This window comes from Pezoporus occidentalis, unplaced genomic scaffold (genome assembly GCF_034315485.1).
Source record: "Pezoporus occidentalis ecotype Australia unplaced genomic scaffold, CSIRO_AGI_Poc_V1 ctg10, whole genome shotgun sequence".
Taxonomy (NCBI): Eukaryota; Metazoa; Chordata; class Aves; order Psittaciformes; family Psittacidae; genus Pezoporus; species Pezoporus occidentalis.
The window spans coordinates 8,166,551-8,183,719 of record NW_026912779.1 but is presented as its reverse complement, the minus strand read 5'-3'; the positions used below and the strand labels follow the sequence as shown (position 1 = coordinate 8,183,719).

The 17,169-nt window shown below is 41.7% G+C and overlaps 1 protein-coding gene across 6 annotated transcripts in view; it reads right to left on the bottom strand.

Annotated features, from left to right (window-relative positions):
- Positions 1-17,169, bottom strand: part of MACROD2 (mono-ADP ribosylhydrolase 2) — an 895,555-nt gene that overhangs the window by 296,283 nt on the left and 582,103 nt on the right. The gene's annotated exons all lie outside the window — the stretch shown is intronic.

Sequence of the window (17,169 nt, the reverse complement as noted above, 5' to 3'; positions counted from 1 at the left end):
TTAAACCCTGCCCTCCCCTGCCTCTTTGCCATGCCCTCATTCACTATACCCTCCTTTTTTGTTTGAGAGCCTTTCATTTTTAACCTCGTTTCTTTCAGACATGTGGTTTGTGGTGTAACCCAGCACAGCTGTACTGGAACAAGTCAAAGGCTTGCAAACTGGTTCAGGGACATGAACTAGAAGACACTGGGGGAAAAGGGAAGGTACATTTTTGGGTCAGCTTGGACACCACAGAAAACGCATCACGCCACAGGAGATGGTTCTAGACACTGAAAGCAAGAATGCCCGTTCATGTTTCTCCTAGCTGTAGATTTGCATTTCTGTGAGCCCGAGTCAAGTTTTCCACCAGGAGAAACCAAAGCCGTGGTTTCACAAGAGAGACAATTTTCTTTGTGTGCCATTGATACGTGATAGCACCTTTGCCTCCCACCTCTAGACTGACAGCAAACACAGCTCAAAGGTACAGGAGCACCTGGGACCACAGTCTCAAATATCCACCCTGAGGCTCCCTCCAGATACCCCGGCGATGAGTCACCATACAAAAGAAAGGAATTCTTCTTGACTTAATCACACAGGAAAACATTATTCAAAGCTAATGCTTGCTTTATATTTAACCAGGGAATTAATTAGGGAATGGTGATTAAGAAAGGAGAGGTCTAATGGAAAGAATACATCCTCCCCTCCCCTCTGAAAATACTTAACTAAAAATAAAGTGAGGGAGAATTACAGGCTCATTCCTTCTCACAACCACTACAACTTACATCCTGAAAAATACTTAGCTTTGTAGTTTGTACCCAATAAATCACAACGAATCAGCTCTTTAAGGAAATGAGGAATGGAGTGGGGGGGGGGGGGGGGGAAGATATCCACAGGGTTACAGAGCTCAGGCTGAGGTGGCAACAGATGCTCCAGCAATAAGAGAGGCATAAAGGATGATTTTGTCCGGTTTAGAAACAGATTATAAAATTCACCACTGCTGAAGCTTCACATTAAGAGATAATGGAAAACACAACACTTGTTGGGAGCCATTCTCTGCCAGAACCTGAGTAACAGCACATGATTTAGATACTATTACTGGCCATGTGGAATGAGTAATGGAGTATTCAAGGTTCCTTCTCTCACTGGCCCCACAACTCTGGGCATGGGCAAACGGTCCTGCAGCACATCTGAAATCTCATCAATCCCATAGCTCCTTGGGCAACACCACATACGGTGCATGCGGGAAGGAGCACTGCCACCACCGACTTCGGACGGCCACATACGGGGCAAAGCACCCACTGTGGGGAACCACGTGCCGAGATGGGTCGGCAGCCCCTGGGCAGTGAAGAATAACCGTGCACCACCTGCCCCCATGTCGCTACAGGTCTATCACCTATGCAAAGCAAAGGGCATCAGGCTGATAGGGTGCCCAAGCAAGATGCAGCTACTTAAACCTAGATGGTGATCTCAAAGGGATTTCCAAGACCAGCCACTGGACTAACGGATGGGCTCGGAATATGCTGTTTAGATCTCACAGTGCAACTGTGTTTATTTGGGCCCCTGGAGCTGGGAGCCTTAAAGGAAGCCTGTGGGCTCCAGGGGACTAGGCTTCCTTTTCAGCCCTGCTTGCAGAAGAGGTGAGATGACTGCATTTTCAGCACTGCACGACAGACACCTGTTGCATTTGTTCACCTCCATTCACAGAACACGCTGCTCTGAGGCTGTTTAGCAAGCTTTAGCCAGTAATTTGTGTGTTGTGTGTGTTTCTTAACACCTACTTGAAAATTACTGTGCAGGCACATCATAATCATTACCTTGCTTTCAGTTTCTGTCACGCAGCTGAGACATGAATGGAGCTACAAGAGCGCATAAAATCCCATCAAGTTCCCTTGGAATACCGGTCTGCGCCATAACTTAGATGAGCTCTGTCCTCTCCCTCATTCAGAGATGATCACAGCATATAACCAGCAGATGTAATTTTGTAAGATGTGACAGTGCTTTTATTCACTCAAGAAAGGCCCGTGCCTGAGATCACATATCAACTGTGTTTCTCTTGGCTCCTAGGGAGACAATTTAGTCTAGATGCCAGGCTGAAATTACTGGCAGAGCCCTAATGGGGAACTCACAGCATGGATATCAACATACTACAATATTTGGCTTATGGACAAAAGACGTTAAGGTTTCTAACCTTTTCTGTGCGTAATAAAATCTTAATTATGTATTTGATTTCAATAAAAAATTCAGGTTCACAGTAGGAAATATCCATTCCCATTTCCACAATAAAGTGTTTCTCATCTTAATTTGTTGCTGGTAACTGCTATTTACTGACTAACCTTTCATTTCTTTGCTACTGAAATAATGCGTTTGCTTTACTTTGAGGGCTGACAGCACTCAAAACAGATGTAACTCTGGAGTAGAACACAAGTAGTAAGAGTGAGAGCTTACTACCACTATGCTGCTGTCACCATCTAAAGAGGCCAAATGAAATCAGCTGCGTGAACACTCTAAGGCTGAGAGTGATTTAATTCCTGTAGGAGAGGATGTGGGTAGTCAGACTCTGGTCTCTGGTACTTTTTAATTGAATGTTTCTTTATTAAGGCTATAGCAGCAGTGTTAATTAGGATGAAATGTAATGCAGTTTCATGAGGAAAACTTACAATAGTCACCATGTGGAAGCCAGGTTGGGCTCTTAGGACATTTCAATAGGAGGAACCTGGGTATTTAAATACTTAAGGGCTTGTCTACAACAAGGGATTCTAGTTCACACTGAGCTGCAATGTATTAACTGTTATACATTAGATGAATATAATTGCTACATCTACATGACCAGCCGCCTCCTACTGCAGCCCTAATAATTGCTTCCAAAGAGCAAAGACTGTCTTCGAATTAAGTGCTTGGCATTCTGCACCAGCATCCCAGTGCCATTTCTGCCACAACCCAGCCACATACAAGGTAAGCACTTGTCTTCCAGCACATAACACAGCAGAGAATAATAAAATTAAACACAGATTGAGCTTTCTCTGGTTTCACTGCATCATCTCATGAAGCAGACGAGCACAAATGCTTGAGAGCCTTTCCCTTGTAAAACTGGCATTGCTGAATCTTCACAAAGAACTTGGAACTGTTTAAAAAGTCTTAGCTTTCACTAAAATTGCAAGAGGAAACAATTTTAGCTGATTCTTCAACAAAGTTAAAAGTTCTTAATATCTCTGGGTTGATGGTAGTTAAATGTGTTACGCGCAAAACAACACCACGAGCTTCTCCAGAAAGTTCAAGGTAACACATATTCCTTTGGATATACTTTATTCATATCTACATACGCATGCTTTATGCACTCTATATACTTTATACTTTGACCTTTTCCTTGGTCATGCTCCTTGCTAGCTAGAGCCTGTGCCACTACTGCAGAGAACCTTGCATCTGAACAAACTTGAGGATGTTAGGTCTACTGTTCCCACTATCTCACTATCTATGTATCACCAGTGCTCTGGGACCTGTGATACAGGTATTTTGCTAGAGGATGAGCAGATAACTGACTCTGGGAAAAGATTTCTTCACCAAGCAGCTTGTTCCTTTGTAGCTCCAGAAGTGGCCTCTTCATCTCCTCTTTCTTTTCCATAATCTGAGGTAGCAGCCAACCTGTGCTCAATGGAGATGATGTCCCCCAGTACCAGCTCAAGAGGGGTTAATTCCCTTCCCCTACCACCTTCCTCTAGAGCCTGTGAAGCCTCACATGCTCCTGAGCTGCTTGTTTTATCCCCTTAGCACTGCAAGGGGCTATCTGTTCATAACCTGTCTATTAACCTTCTCCCTCTTATTTGCCAGCAAGTGGGAAGTTGCCCTTCAAGCTGGGACATGGCTTTGAGCATATACCACAGGCCAAAAATAATTAACTTGCCTTCCACTTTAAAAGACTATCTCTACAGTTCCTTAGCAGCATTAAGAAACTGCAAAAGCACTAACACCCAAATCAAAGAAAGACCCGAAACTCCAAAAACCGAAGTGCCAAACCACTCTCCATGTCAGATTAAGCAGAAAGTCGAATCATTGCTTCAACAGGAGAAAGCTCCGTTCCTGCTGCTCAGAGGACCTGACCCAAAACTCAAACAAACTCTGCCCTTACAGTGCCTCAGTTTATTATTTCTGAAATTTGACTTGAGTTTTTGTTTTTCACCTTGATTCATATAAAAATATTGAAGTGAGATGAGTTCCTCTGTGCTGGGAGCATCCTTGTCTGAAAAGTAGTACAGTGAGCTCCTCTGCTAGATTGTTTGTCTTACAGTCAGTGATAGCCTCATGAACTGAAGTGGCAGGTGAGTGGGCAGAGAGAAAATTGCTTGTTTAAGAGCAGCCCTGACAGCACTGCTCTGCTGTGATTCACGAGGGTGAATGCCAGAGGGATGCTGCAGAGGTAAAGCAGAGCATTACAAGGTAAAGCTGCCTATGCTGGAATGAGTTTTGCTGCACAGAGTTAAAGTATAATAAGGAATTTTTCACACCCTAAGTTCCCACGTGTGTGTTCAAAAAGTTCACTGTAACATAAATATCTATTTGTAATAACTTTGTAGAACATCGCAGATTAACAATGTTCCTGTTTCCTTGGCACTTTACTACCTCTATGACTTGCCATGTCCACCTTCAAAAGCCAAAAGTATTTACTGCCTAAAGCCGTGCCTTCTGCCAGAAATAAACATGTTTCGATAGCATGCTATGAATATCTTTTTAACATTCAGCACCGAAAAGCTGTGGCACATACACAGCGGCACTGCAAAGTGCTCTTACAGAGACTGCAGCACAGTGCTATGAAAGCTAACTATCAGCTAAACCACAAAGTAAGCCAATTTAAATGATACCAATTGTTTGAATAATAATTTGTTTTTCATGACAAGATTTTATGATTTGAATCTAGTGGGTGGTAAAGATGTGTGGTGGGGAATAGAGTGGTGTATGTTCTAACTTGGAGCATGTAGTCGAGCTGCTGCAACTGCAGGGAATATACAGGACCACAAGCAAGCAAAAACAAGCAGAAGGATTCAAAACTGGAACCCTTCAAGCTCATCCATGCCCATCCTGGCAGCATCCACTTGGGCCGCTGGCACACACAAAGGTATCATCAGATGTGCACAACAGTACCACTCCCCAAGGGTTTCATTACAGTGTTGACACCAGGGGTCCCATACCTGCTTCAGATTAACCCATCTCCACTGTGCAGACTTGGACTTATGGTACACAACCACAGATAGCACCATCTACACCCAGAGTTCAACAGGAGTATGACCTCTATAGCTCAGGGACAGCAAGAGGCATGCAAGTCCACTAACTAATCATCCTTAAGTCTAGCATCAAGCAGTGTGAGTTTGTACCCCAGGAGAACCAGCAAATAAATTCCTGTTCCCTATCCCTTGCCATGACTGTTAGCCTGCCCTAGCTTCATTTCTGTGAGCCTAAACAGTCTGACCCCAGTTACAGCACTGTTTTTCAGTGTTCATCAAGTAACTCCAGTACCAGCTACCCTGATATTCCTGTTGACCATCCAATGCTCCTAAAGCACTTGGGGTGCCTTGGATGCCTTTCAAAATGACATGCTCTATAAAACCACCTATCTCCAAAAAGCACAACAAACCTATAAACTTCAGGGCCTACCGTACCTCTTAAGCTGTACAAAATATCCACAGGGTACATGCATACATATGTAAGATACCAGGAATATTTCAAACATTTCTGAGCTAGATTTTGCTACTTTTACTAGATCAAACGTATAAACCAAACCATTTCATAAACCACTGACTATAATACTATCCTGTTGCCTTTTAAAAGTCCTTACACTACCGCTTGGAACAAAAAATAAAGAAAAACTTATTTCCCTGTAAATCTCCTGCCATAAATTCTGTATTTGTCATCATTCTGAACTGTAATTCAATGAGCAATAAATTTTGCAAGTAACTGTCATACAAATAAGATTTATTAATAGAGCATTCTAATGCAACTCCCTATACTGAAAATGAAGAGAAAAAAAATTAAAGGGAAGAACTGAACATGGGAATGTTTAAGCTCAGTTTTCATTATGGACCATACTAGCATGTTTATTAATCCATCTTTAAAGAATACAAACATAATTACTGCCTCAAAAATGAGTCTCTCGATCACAGCAGATCACCCACAAACCTTTAGGCATTCATACGAGCTTCCTCATTCACACAACATCCAGATTCACTATGAGATACAACATCCAGCTGCTCAGCACTGTTAGAAACACCAGGCACACGCAGCTGCTGAAAAAACTTGAGGGGAATATTGTAGTATAAACATAAGCACCCAGCTATTTAAATGCCAAGAAGTTTACATCCCAGCTATGTTGAAGGTTCTCTGTGGGTACTGATGGGTGACAAAATGCTGGTCAAGCAACCACAGCTGAAGCTCAGATTCAGACCCAATGTGAAACATCCCTTCTGGATGGTGGCTCACGACTTCTCAATGCACCTTCATTTACCAGACTGCAAGTTCACATTGCACAATTGAAGGTCAATAGGTTTAGAAAATGATACACAGCGGTATTTACATTTCAAATAAAACCCTAACAGCTGGGTGGCAAACGATAACTGAGAGAAGACTGCTGCAAAGCTACTGAAAGCTTGAAGGACTCCTATTGAGTACAAATGACTTGCAACAAGCGCGTAGAGAACTTCATCATAACTCAGAAAACACAGAACCCAAGCCAAATATGTGGCTGTTGTTCAGAGGATGTCCAAAGCTTCCCCTGCTGGTCACACTTACAGACTGCCCCAGGTAAATATCTACCACAAAGACTGCACTTCTTCAAGTCTGTTTATTTATACAAAAGGGCAGTTACTGAAAGAGGCCACCTGAGAGGTTAAAAGGGCCAGAAGAACATATTTAATATTTCCTGTTACGAAACTAAACAGATCACGGGGCTGTGGGGAACCCTCTCCTTTCATGACCTGTCTCCCACAAAAGTGGCAACGCTCTCATTGACAAATTGCGTCTCTCGCCTCACGCAAGGAGTGAAAATTTAGTTTCATTTTACTGAAATAATTAAAAATTTCAACCAAGACATACAAAAAAAAATTACTGAGGAACCACTCCCAAAGTGTGTAAATTATTTTTAGCATCTGTGCATTGTAGCTTCATGTGAATTTAAAACAGATTTTTGAAGACACTGAATCCAGCTGCTACAATGAACTATGCACGACAGTGCAGCATCGTAGCATGGAATTAACTTAAGATTCACTACTTGAGGAACGTCACCAAATTAATTACCTTAAAATGTTCAAGTTTACTATCGTTCAGTAATTAAAGGCAATAGCTCAATCGACCGCCTGGATAAAGACCTGCACTGAAAGTTGGTCGAATAGTTTATTTCATTTCCCCAAGTACAAAGTGAGTAGTTGGATGAGTTTTGGTTTTGTTTTCTTTCTGAACTATTTGCACATATGTAGTTAGAACAGAAAGCTGATGGGGGAACTATGGGCTAACAGCTTGGGAAGCATTTTTAGAAATCATAGATCATTTGTATGTAGAAATCCTCAGAAGTGAAACTGGACCTTTTAAAACAGCACAGAATAGCTGAGGTTGGAAAGCTCCTCTAGTCTATCCCACCTGCCCAAAGCAGGGCCGACTAAAGCTAGACACCCAGGACAGCAGCCAATCAGGCTGGAATATCTCCAAGGATGGAGACTTCACAACTTCTGTGGTAAACCTGTCCTGCTGTTTCACCAGCCGTAAGTGGTTTCTAATGCTTGAATGGGATTTCCTGTATTTCAGTTTGTCCATTCAATGGGCACAACTGAGAAGAGATTGCTCATCTTCACTTCCATCTATCAGGAGTTTATACCCATCGATAACATCTTGCTGCTGAGCCTTCCCTTCTCCAGGCTGAACTGTCTCACAACACTTCCCTCTGTGTTATACAGTCCAGGTCCTTAATCATCTTTACAAACCTTCACTGGAGTTGCTCCCGTATGTCTGTGTAAATCTCTGAAAGGCAGCACAACCATCTGGCATACTGACCACTCCTCCAAGCTTTGTACTGTCTGAAACCTTGCTGGGGTGCTTTTCTGCCCCATCATCTCAGGGACTAAGGAGGATCTTTAACAGTATTGGCCCCACTATTAGCCCCTGGGGTGCACTGCTAGTGAGTGGCCTCCAGCTGGGCCTCGTGCCACTGGCCACAACTCTTTAATCCCAGCAGCTCAGCCAGTTTTCAGTCCACCTCTTACCCAGCGAAAAAAATATAGACAAACATAATAACTGGCATTATAAGACAGCATCTGCCCAGGATGTTCAGAAGCCATTGCACTTGAAACACCAATTAAAGCAGCAAAAGCACAGACGATGAAGAGGAAAGACTAAAACATCAAATGAGAACTTAGAACAGATTTTGGGTTTTTTCCTTTCTTTACCAACCCATGCCAAAACAGGCTTGAATTGAATGACAAAATGATTCCGAACCACATCTGTGATGCGCTTTTTGCCCCAGTAGAGAACAGTTATGAGTTTTGTCAAGAACTCAGAAATCCCCTTGCTGTTTTCAAGAGAAAGGGACATCCACCTACACACCCCATATTGCATCAGCCTCTCAGCAGTGCAGAGCATGGAGCAGTCGCTAGGTTTGCTTCTGGAGTCCCTGAGCTATCAGAGTCTATTTTGTGAACAAAAGCTTGAATATGCAACTTCCTTCACAAGAACACTACAGATCCAGCCCTTATTACTTTTTAAATGGATATTGACTCTTTTCAGAAGACTAATAATACTGTTTAATCATACTCACTTCAATAAGACCCTGTTGTATTAAGGGATTCCATTCGTTTAGCTTGAGAGGCCACCTTCAAAGCAGTTCTTGGGCATTCACCCCCTCTAGCATATTTCTACTCCCAAGATCCTGCAGGATCCACTGACCTCATCTTCCACGTGTATCCCCTAAGAGAAAAGCTAGGAACTTGCTTCATCTCAGTTAAGCCATTTTGAGGCTGGACTTCTGGTCTAAGGTTCTCTCTACAGTTAATAAAGAGGGTAAATCAGCTGTTTCAGGTCAAATGAATGGCTCTCATGGGGAACTGCTGACTACAGAGTGAAGCTATACACCTAAGCTAAATTTAGGTGAAACAAATCTCTCTCTGAGCACAGGAAATCATACGTGTTTGCCAGAAAGCATATTCAGGAACTCTCTTTCTCTTGAGTCCTAACCACAGGAATATTCTTTCCATTGATTCAATATAAAATTACTGCTAATGAAAAATGATGGGCCAGACTTCTCTGGCTTCATGAGATTATCCTGCATGGCAGTCAGCCTCACGGGTATGATGGCAAAGGAGAGCTTAAAACAGTCCAGGAAAAGGTCTGTCTGGCACAGTCCTGCCTCAGACAGAAATACTCACATGCCCGTGCTGAGCAGGCACCTCCTGGCCAGCAAATACGCTCTGCTTCTCAAAAGGGCTAATTAAGAACTACACAACCGCCTCAGTCTTGTGCACTGCTCTCATTTCCAGGAGCACAGCTGTGAAAATCAGATCCGCTGGCCCCAGCACAGGCTCCTGGTAGTCCAGGGCAATTTCCACCCTAATGGACGCAAATGCTGAGACATACACTGTGGTCAGAATACACAGACGTTGCAAGCCTGGCTCAAGCCCACACAGGCGGGTAAGAGAGGACATACCTAAGGCAGCATCAGCAGTTCTAGCGCACAGGTCATTAACACTTATTAATTTGTTCTTAAAGAGCTCAAATTTAGAATGTAGGGCCCTGATCCAAACCAATATTGGGCCACATCTGCAGATCAATATGAGCTTTATATTTATAGTATTTTCAAAAGAAAAGAAAAAGGAATAAGAACCCACATGACTGTATTAATATAAAAGCATCTGAAAGGAGGTATTCAGCGGCAAAAGTATTTAGTGACTGCAGTGACAGTAACTGCTTCATCCCCAACACTAGGTTAGCCTGTCCTTACAGCTCCATGTAAACCAACATACCCAAGGAAATACCACTGCACCTTTACTGTGGTCTGATTCAGATCTGAGACAACCTTGCAAGAAAAAGCCATTAAGTGACATTAACGTAGTACTGAGAACATTCTCTGACAACCAAGAATAATGAGGTAAATTAAGGGCAGATGGATATTGAGGCTTTCCTCTAAATGCCCTTAATTTTGTAGGTTTTAGACATACTGTCTCCTGAACCTCGGTGCAATTTTAGTTTTACTATTTGTGATATTTATAGCTCCCATTTATATAAGTAATCTGTAATTTTAATGCAGGTCTAATGGTTCCAACTGCCATTGACACAGATTGTAAAATGAAAAAGGGAGGATACCTTGTTGAGAAAGACACTGCTTTATTTCCTTCCTGCCACCTTAGCCACTGTGATACAGGGGGTTAATGTCTCACTTGGAATCCAACCTTGTCAACACATCAAAGATCCTCCCAGGTGAAGAGGAGCAGGGCTATGCAATTGATCTCCCCTAACCTGTAATGTCGGTGTCACTCTGGTCCAGGGTGAGTGACTGAAATGCATATTTCTTTTTGAGAGAGGTAAGAGAGCCACCTTGAAGAAGTACATGATGATGAAAGGTATGAGACAAGAGTAGACCTTGGGAAATGTCAAGGGAGATCACAGTGAAAATTGCCTTCTTTATCCAGAATAAATAACAGCAGTTGTGGATTACACGACTGTAATTCTGTTGAGGAGGTCTGGTAACATAAATCACGATAAAGACAACTTGAGACTCTTTTTAACGACCAAGGAGGTTATTTGTATTTTCTAACTTATTTTCTACTGTTCCCAGGCACAGTCTCCACAGACATTTCCATGGCTATCCTGAGTCCCCTCAATGCAGTGTCTTTCCCCACCCTATTTATTCTCTGCTGTCACCCCACTCTAGCTTTTTCCTTTCCACCCTTCCGCCTCCCGATGACAGATTGCTGCCATCCGCCCCGTTCTGAATTCACTGCTTCCATTATCACTTCCCTTACAGCTGTGGCACATCTGCTTTCAGATCCACTTTACAATTTTTCCTAAGGGCCTGCCTTGCTCTTGCTTGCGTCTGTGCAAGGACAGCAGCAGCTACAGGAGCCTCATCTCCATCTGTGGCTTCATTCAGAGACACTGCAAGCAGCAAAGCCTGCCTCAACTTCAGCTGCAATCCAAATCCTATTTCTATTGTTTTTCCTCTTTCAAACTGCTGTTGAATGACAAGTTAAGCTGCACCAGTACTGCCAAAAAGTGGGTCAACAGGTCAACAACTCTGGATACCTCATTTCTGATACTGTAGGTTTGGTTCAGAAAATGGAAATAACTCACTGAAAGAACTATCTGAAGGGGGGGGGGGGGGGGAGTGGCAATATGTTCAACAAGGCATGTGGAAAACGAGGAGTCTCTGAAGGAAGGTCAGTCCAGGTTTGCAGGTTCTGACGCGTTTCCTCATTCTCAGTAACCCCAACAGTATTTCTATCAAATTAAAGGAATCTGCATAATGCTTCACTTGGCATCAGTAAATGTGTCAGAAGATGTCTCAGTAAAAAGTTCAGTGCTAATGCAAGAAAGGCCATCACACACGTAAGTAAAATTAAAAACAAAACCAAAAGAAGCTAACAAAATCCCCTGAGGAAATAAGTATATTTTTCCCAAGTTCTTCCAGCTTTCACTCTCTTACAGACATCTGTTCTTTCCCTTGATAGGTCCTACTGCAAAAGCACAAGGTTAACAATCTCAAATGGAAGTGCGACTTTCATTTTCTATCACTTCCTATTTAACATAATCATCCGGACAGATTTTTGCATTGGTTTCAAGTAACAATGCCTTGTCAAAGCCTTCCTATTTTGAAATGGTTTGTATGGCTATAAGTGGTACATATATGTTTAAAATAGTAAAAGTGGCAAAACTGAAGAAAAGGCATAAAGATTTCTGTCTTTTCTTTAACTGCGTATTTCCCAAATGAAGAAAACTTCACAGAGCAATCAAAACGGAACAGAAAAATACAGCTATCGCTTTGATTTCCCCATCTTTTCTGGCTGAGTTGCCCCCAGATGCCCTTTTCATTTCTAAAGAAAAAAAAAGCATATTGAGATCTTGGTGCTGTTGCTTTGAATTTTTTTTCCTGAAGGAAAGACAGACATGAAAAGGTCTAAACCAGAGCCGCATTATTATTCAAGAAACGTCATGAGGAACAGCCACTTGCCTTACTAATACTTTATCATTCATGCAAACCATTTAGTGCGAGAGACAAAAGCAGCATATATACATCTAAACAGCTACGTATGCCAAATAGATACCAGCTCTGGAGAACAAATACAGCACACAGAGGGGGAAAAGAACCCCAACAGAAAACCACACACAAAATCCCAAAGCAGAGAGGCAAATGAATGAAATGAACTTGCATCTGTGGGTGGCAAAGGTTTAAGAAACTGATTTTATCATTCCTTGTTTTCAAATACTTTGAAGAGAATCAAGAAATTACTGAAAGGTTTTGTACCACGTGCTATGGTAAAGACTGCATAAAACAAAACCAGAAATATTAATATTAAGGCCCTAGCTCTTCCTTCTGTCCTTCCTCCAAGATCCCATTGATTTCAGTGAGAGTTCTACACATGCAGCGACTCCAAAAGGGGCTCTGATCACTTGTGTTTTCAGACTGATGCAAAGGCATTACCACAGAGAAATTCCCATTTGTGCTAATGGGATCTGTATGGCCAATGATACTTGGTTTTCTTCCTGAGAATATTCCCCTGGTTTTTGTTCTTTTGAGGTCTGCTTCAACAGAACGCCTCTGTCTTGCATTAAAATACAGTTATGAAATTCATAACTAAACAGTACTTCAAACCATATTGTTTAATCTATGACTTTTCCTCTGACAAGTGTGAAAACGTGTGCAATGTGACAGAAGGTTTGCTATAGTAATTGCATGTTGTGATTGAATGATAGAGTAACAACCACGGAAATAACTGTCTTGCTGAAATTGCCGCAGAAGGTAAGTTGCTCCTGTACAGTTTTAACTTATGCACCATCTGTTTTGCCAGTCCTTTAAGTGTTCCTTTAACTAGTTTAAGGGATTTTATTGTTGTTTGCAGAGGCATTGCCACACTTTCTCTGACCTTTTGTACATTCTACTTTGGAAAGAGTCTCTGTCCCCTTCAGCCTCTCTCCCTTCAAACCCTGTGCTCCCCACCTGGGACTTGTTCATCCACCACCCACATCTGACAGACCTACCACCCATGTTTTCTAAATAACAGCCACATTAGCTAGCAAAGAAGAGGATATATATGGGCAAAACACATAGGCCCTTGGGAGTATTCTTCCAGCAGATGGAGACACATCCACAAAGTGTTTATTTCCCTAAAAGCTGACATTATTAACCATCAGCTCAAGAATAAAGTAATATTCCAAAATTACTATTATAGTCAAGACTTACCCAGTTGTGAGAGAAGAAATATATTTGGATAATAAGCTCATTTTAGACTCGAATTAAAATGGTAAATCATTTGCAATATAGCACTAAGTAACACTACATTAAACTTAACAGATTATCAAGACTCTAATTCTGTATTAAAAAAAAAACCCAAACAGCTGAAGTTAAAAATGAATTGATCAAAAACCCTCTTCAGCCAAAGCATATGCTTTGTCCCCTTTACACATCAGCAAAGCCCTACAATGAAATAACCAACACAATAAAACCGTGCTGTTATACTGTGGTACACAGTGATAGTACATTACGTTACAACAATAAGAACGAAGGCTCCTTCAAATCCAACTTGCAGGTGGATAAAAAAAACAGGGGATATCAAATGAAACCAGCATGTTGCAAGTTCAAAACAAACAAAAGGAATTGCTTCTTCATATCAAGCGGAGTGGATGCCACACAAAAGAGAAAAGTTTATGGGAGCTGCAAAATCAATATTACAGATTCACCTAAGAAAAAGCCAATGAGGGATTTGAAGTGTGAAGATAAAATTTGTGGATCATAAAGTCCCTGAGCAATGAAAAACCAGGGCTAGGAAAGCATCTGACCACTCTCATTAAATGCTTGCTCTGGCCTCACACTCCTCACTAAGCACCAGCTGTCTAGCAAAGCAAAGGCAGCGCACCAAATCAAATGGTCTGACCCAGCCTTTCATCCAGTCTTCAACAAACTTCTTGCATAATTGTTGCGAAAAGTATGGACAAGAGGAGGGTTTTTTGTAGTCTAAAATCTGTGAAAATAACAATAATCACCAAGTAGGAGGAGAGCCACCAAAGCAGCAAACAGCAGACATGCACAGAGCCACAGCTCACAGAGGCGTTGAAACACCACCAACAGTCAAGGAGCACAGCACATGTTGGTTGGACACAAACTAGTGCTTGTCCTCACTCTGAAGTGACAGGAGAATCCTCCTACTCAGAGAATGCCTCCCTGTCCTCTAACCAAGATGTCACAGTCAGCATAGGTCAGAACCAGAAACAGCCTAAAAAGGCTCTATATAAGTAAGGTACTGCATTATCTTACATTGTTAGTGCCTTTTTGCTCTATGACAAAATAAGTATGAGGAAGAGGCATGTTTTATATCCAACTTTTGGGAACATATTAAATATACCAATTGCCATAATATTTAAAGCATTTGTCAGATCTTTACTACATCTACAATGTCTTCTTTTCTGTAACTCAGTGTTCTACCTGATTGCAGCATTTGCTTTATATGCCCCCCCCAACCCCAAAAATCATCCCTAGCCACAATCCTACCAGCTGAGCATTTTATTTGCCTTTCCAGCCAGCACTGTTTTCAAGAAGTCATTCAAAATCCCTTTCAGAAGAACTTTCCCCAAGGAGTTACAACTAATTAAGAACCCATCCATGTTTCAGTCATTTACACAATTCCATTGTGGATTCTGCAATTTTTATCTAAAGTCTTTGAAGTTATATATAATGTCAGTCATTCTGAGTCATCAGCAAATTATAGCCCTCTTTACTGTACTGCTGCAAATGCTGTTAAATGGAGCAAAACTGGTCCTGACACTGCTCCCCCTAATAGTACTGTTAACCTCTTTCATCAAGAGAATGACATTTTTTTTATCCTTTGTATTAATCTATCATCTGCTAACTGATTTTTAATCTCTAACTTCCAAAGGCTATCAACTCCACCTTGTGATTTTGTCTACTGTTAATAAACAACACTGCTTATTTCCTCAACAATACCTGGCAATGAAAGGGAGGTTGTCATTGCAGCACAAGCCTTCCTAGTCTAGTTGGTGTTAGAAATCAGGCAGGAGAGACTGTCTCTGGGGCTGATGGACAAGACAGTCAGGACTTCCATCCTTAGCTCAGTGAAGGGGAGCACACACTGCCCAGGACTGAGGCAGAGCTGGGCAAAACCAGCAATACCAAGTGCATGTGGGAGGCCAATACACGTAACATTTCAGTTCAGTTTTGACCTGTTCTAATAATAAACAAGAGAAACAGTTCAAACACTGCATGTTATTGAGCAGTGGTACCTGACCTTTGTTAATCTGTACACCGCAAGCAACATCAGCCACTGCCTTGCCTGGCGCCCAGACCACAGTGCCAGCAACCCTGTGTCCCGCTTGCTCGATCCCAGGTCACAGGATGGAGAGCACTGGTAAAAGGTCTTTGGCTTTTCTTCTTATGAAGAAAAGATTGTAATTTATAACTGTTATGACATTAAGCACCACTCGGAAAAACAGGGGCACACTGATTAATGCTGTATCAAAACACTGTGTTTTAAGCTTTACATGGAGTAGATACGGAGTAATCCAGCTGATTACCACAAGTGAGGTATGAAGCTGTCTCACTTCCATCCTTCAAATTATTCCTTAAAACCTTTTCCTTTCCCATCAGTGTCTAAAAACCTTGACAAAACATAACCTGGTGTTATGCTGAGCCTACTTCAAGGCATGACAGCTAACACTACCTCTTCAGTGGGCTTCTGGTGAGCAGCTCTCTTAAACACACCAGCAATAAAAACCCATCAGCTGTGACCGATTCGGTCTCTTCAATTGCTGGGTCAGTAAAGACAATCCATAAATTCTTTATGGACTAAAAAGCAGAACATTAAAATATACAGGTTAAGCTAAACCCACTTTACTGTAATTCAGGATTCTGGCTGCCACTTCAACTATAATTAACATGAACACTAATATGTTTAACTGTACTAGACCAAGCATAGCCATAGTACATTTACTGTACTAGACCAAGTATAGCATTACGGTACAGAACAGAAAGGGGACAACTCCAGAGCGTGATTCAGGGAAAAACCATAAGTGATCTGGCAAATTGTAGTCCCTTCTCCTGTGTCCACCCCTAGAGCTGCAATACTCTTTGACGACGTTCCAAGCCCTCAGAGTTTCCGGGATGCGGCTGTGCCATCATTCAGGACATCAAGGGGTCAGTCATAGCACACCTGTAATGGATTCTCATTTGCAGAAAAGGCTTGTTTGGGAACTGTAATATTATGGCAAACTGAGGAAAATTGTGGATGATTTTCCATAATAAGGAGAAGGCCGATGAGGATCCAAGTTTTACTCTAAGAACACGTGTCAGATCAAAGACCTTTGACACTGCAGACACCATAAACCATTAATCTATCGGCATTTTATTTTAATGCAAGAACTCCAAGAAGAAACAAGTAGTGAACCTCTTTCCTAAAATACCAGCACAACCCTCCTACCTCACTACATGAAGCTGTGTGGACAAATAAGAGCAGAAGGGGGGAATGGGTCCATCCCTAACTCAAAGCGTCTTAGGAAATTCCCTGAAAGCTATATAATTATAAGGAAAAGATGACTAGTTTTGACACAGACGATGTACATTAGTACAGATTTAGTAGATGGTTGTATAAAAAACTGGATTTTTTTTTCCTCACTATCATCTCTACTTTCCAAATCTACTTTACCAATGGAAGACATTTTGCTAACAAAGTTACAGTGCAACCTCAATGCTTTTCTATTGCAAAATAACTTACCTCCCTTCATGAAGGGCAGGAAGCTCCATTCTTTTGCCTTTCATGCCAGAAAGGCAACATTTACCTCCTCTGTTTCTAATTACTAAGATACAAAAAGAAACTAGTAAATGAATAAATTCTACTCCACAAAAGAGATGATAGACAATACTTTTCACCACAACCTAGACGCTACACTATGCCAATGAAAGCATATATAATGGTCTAAATCACATGTCCAGGTTATGAA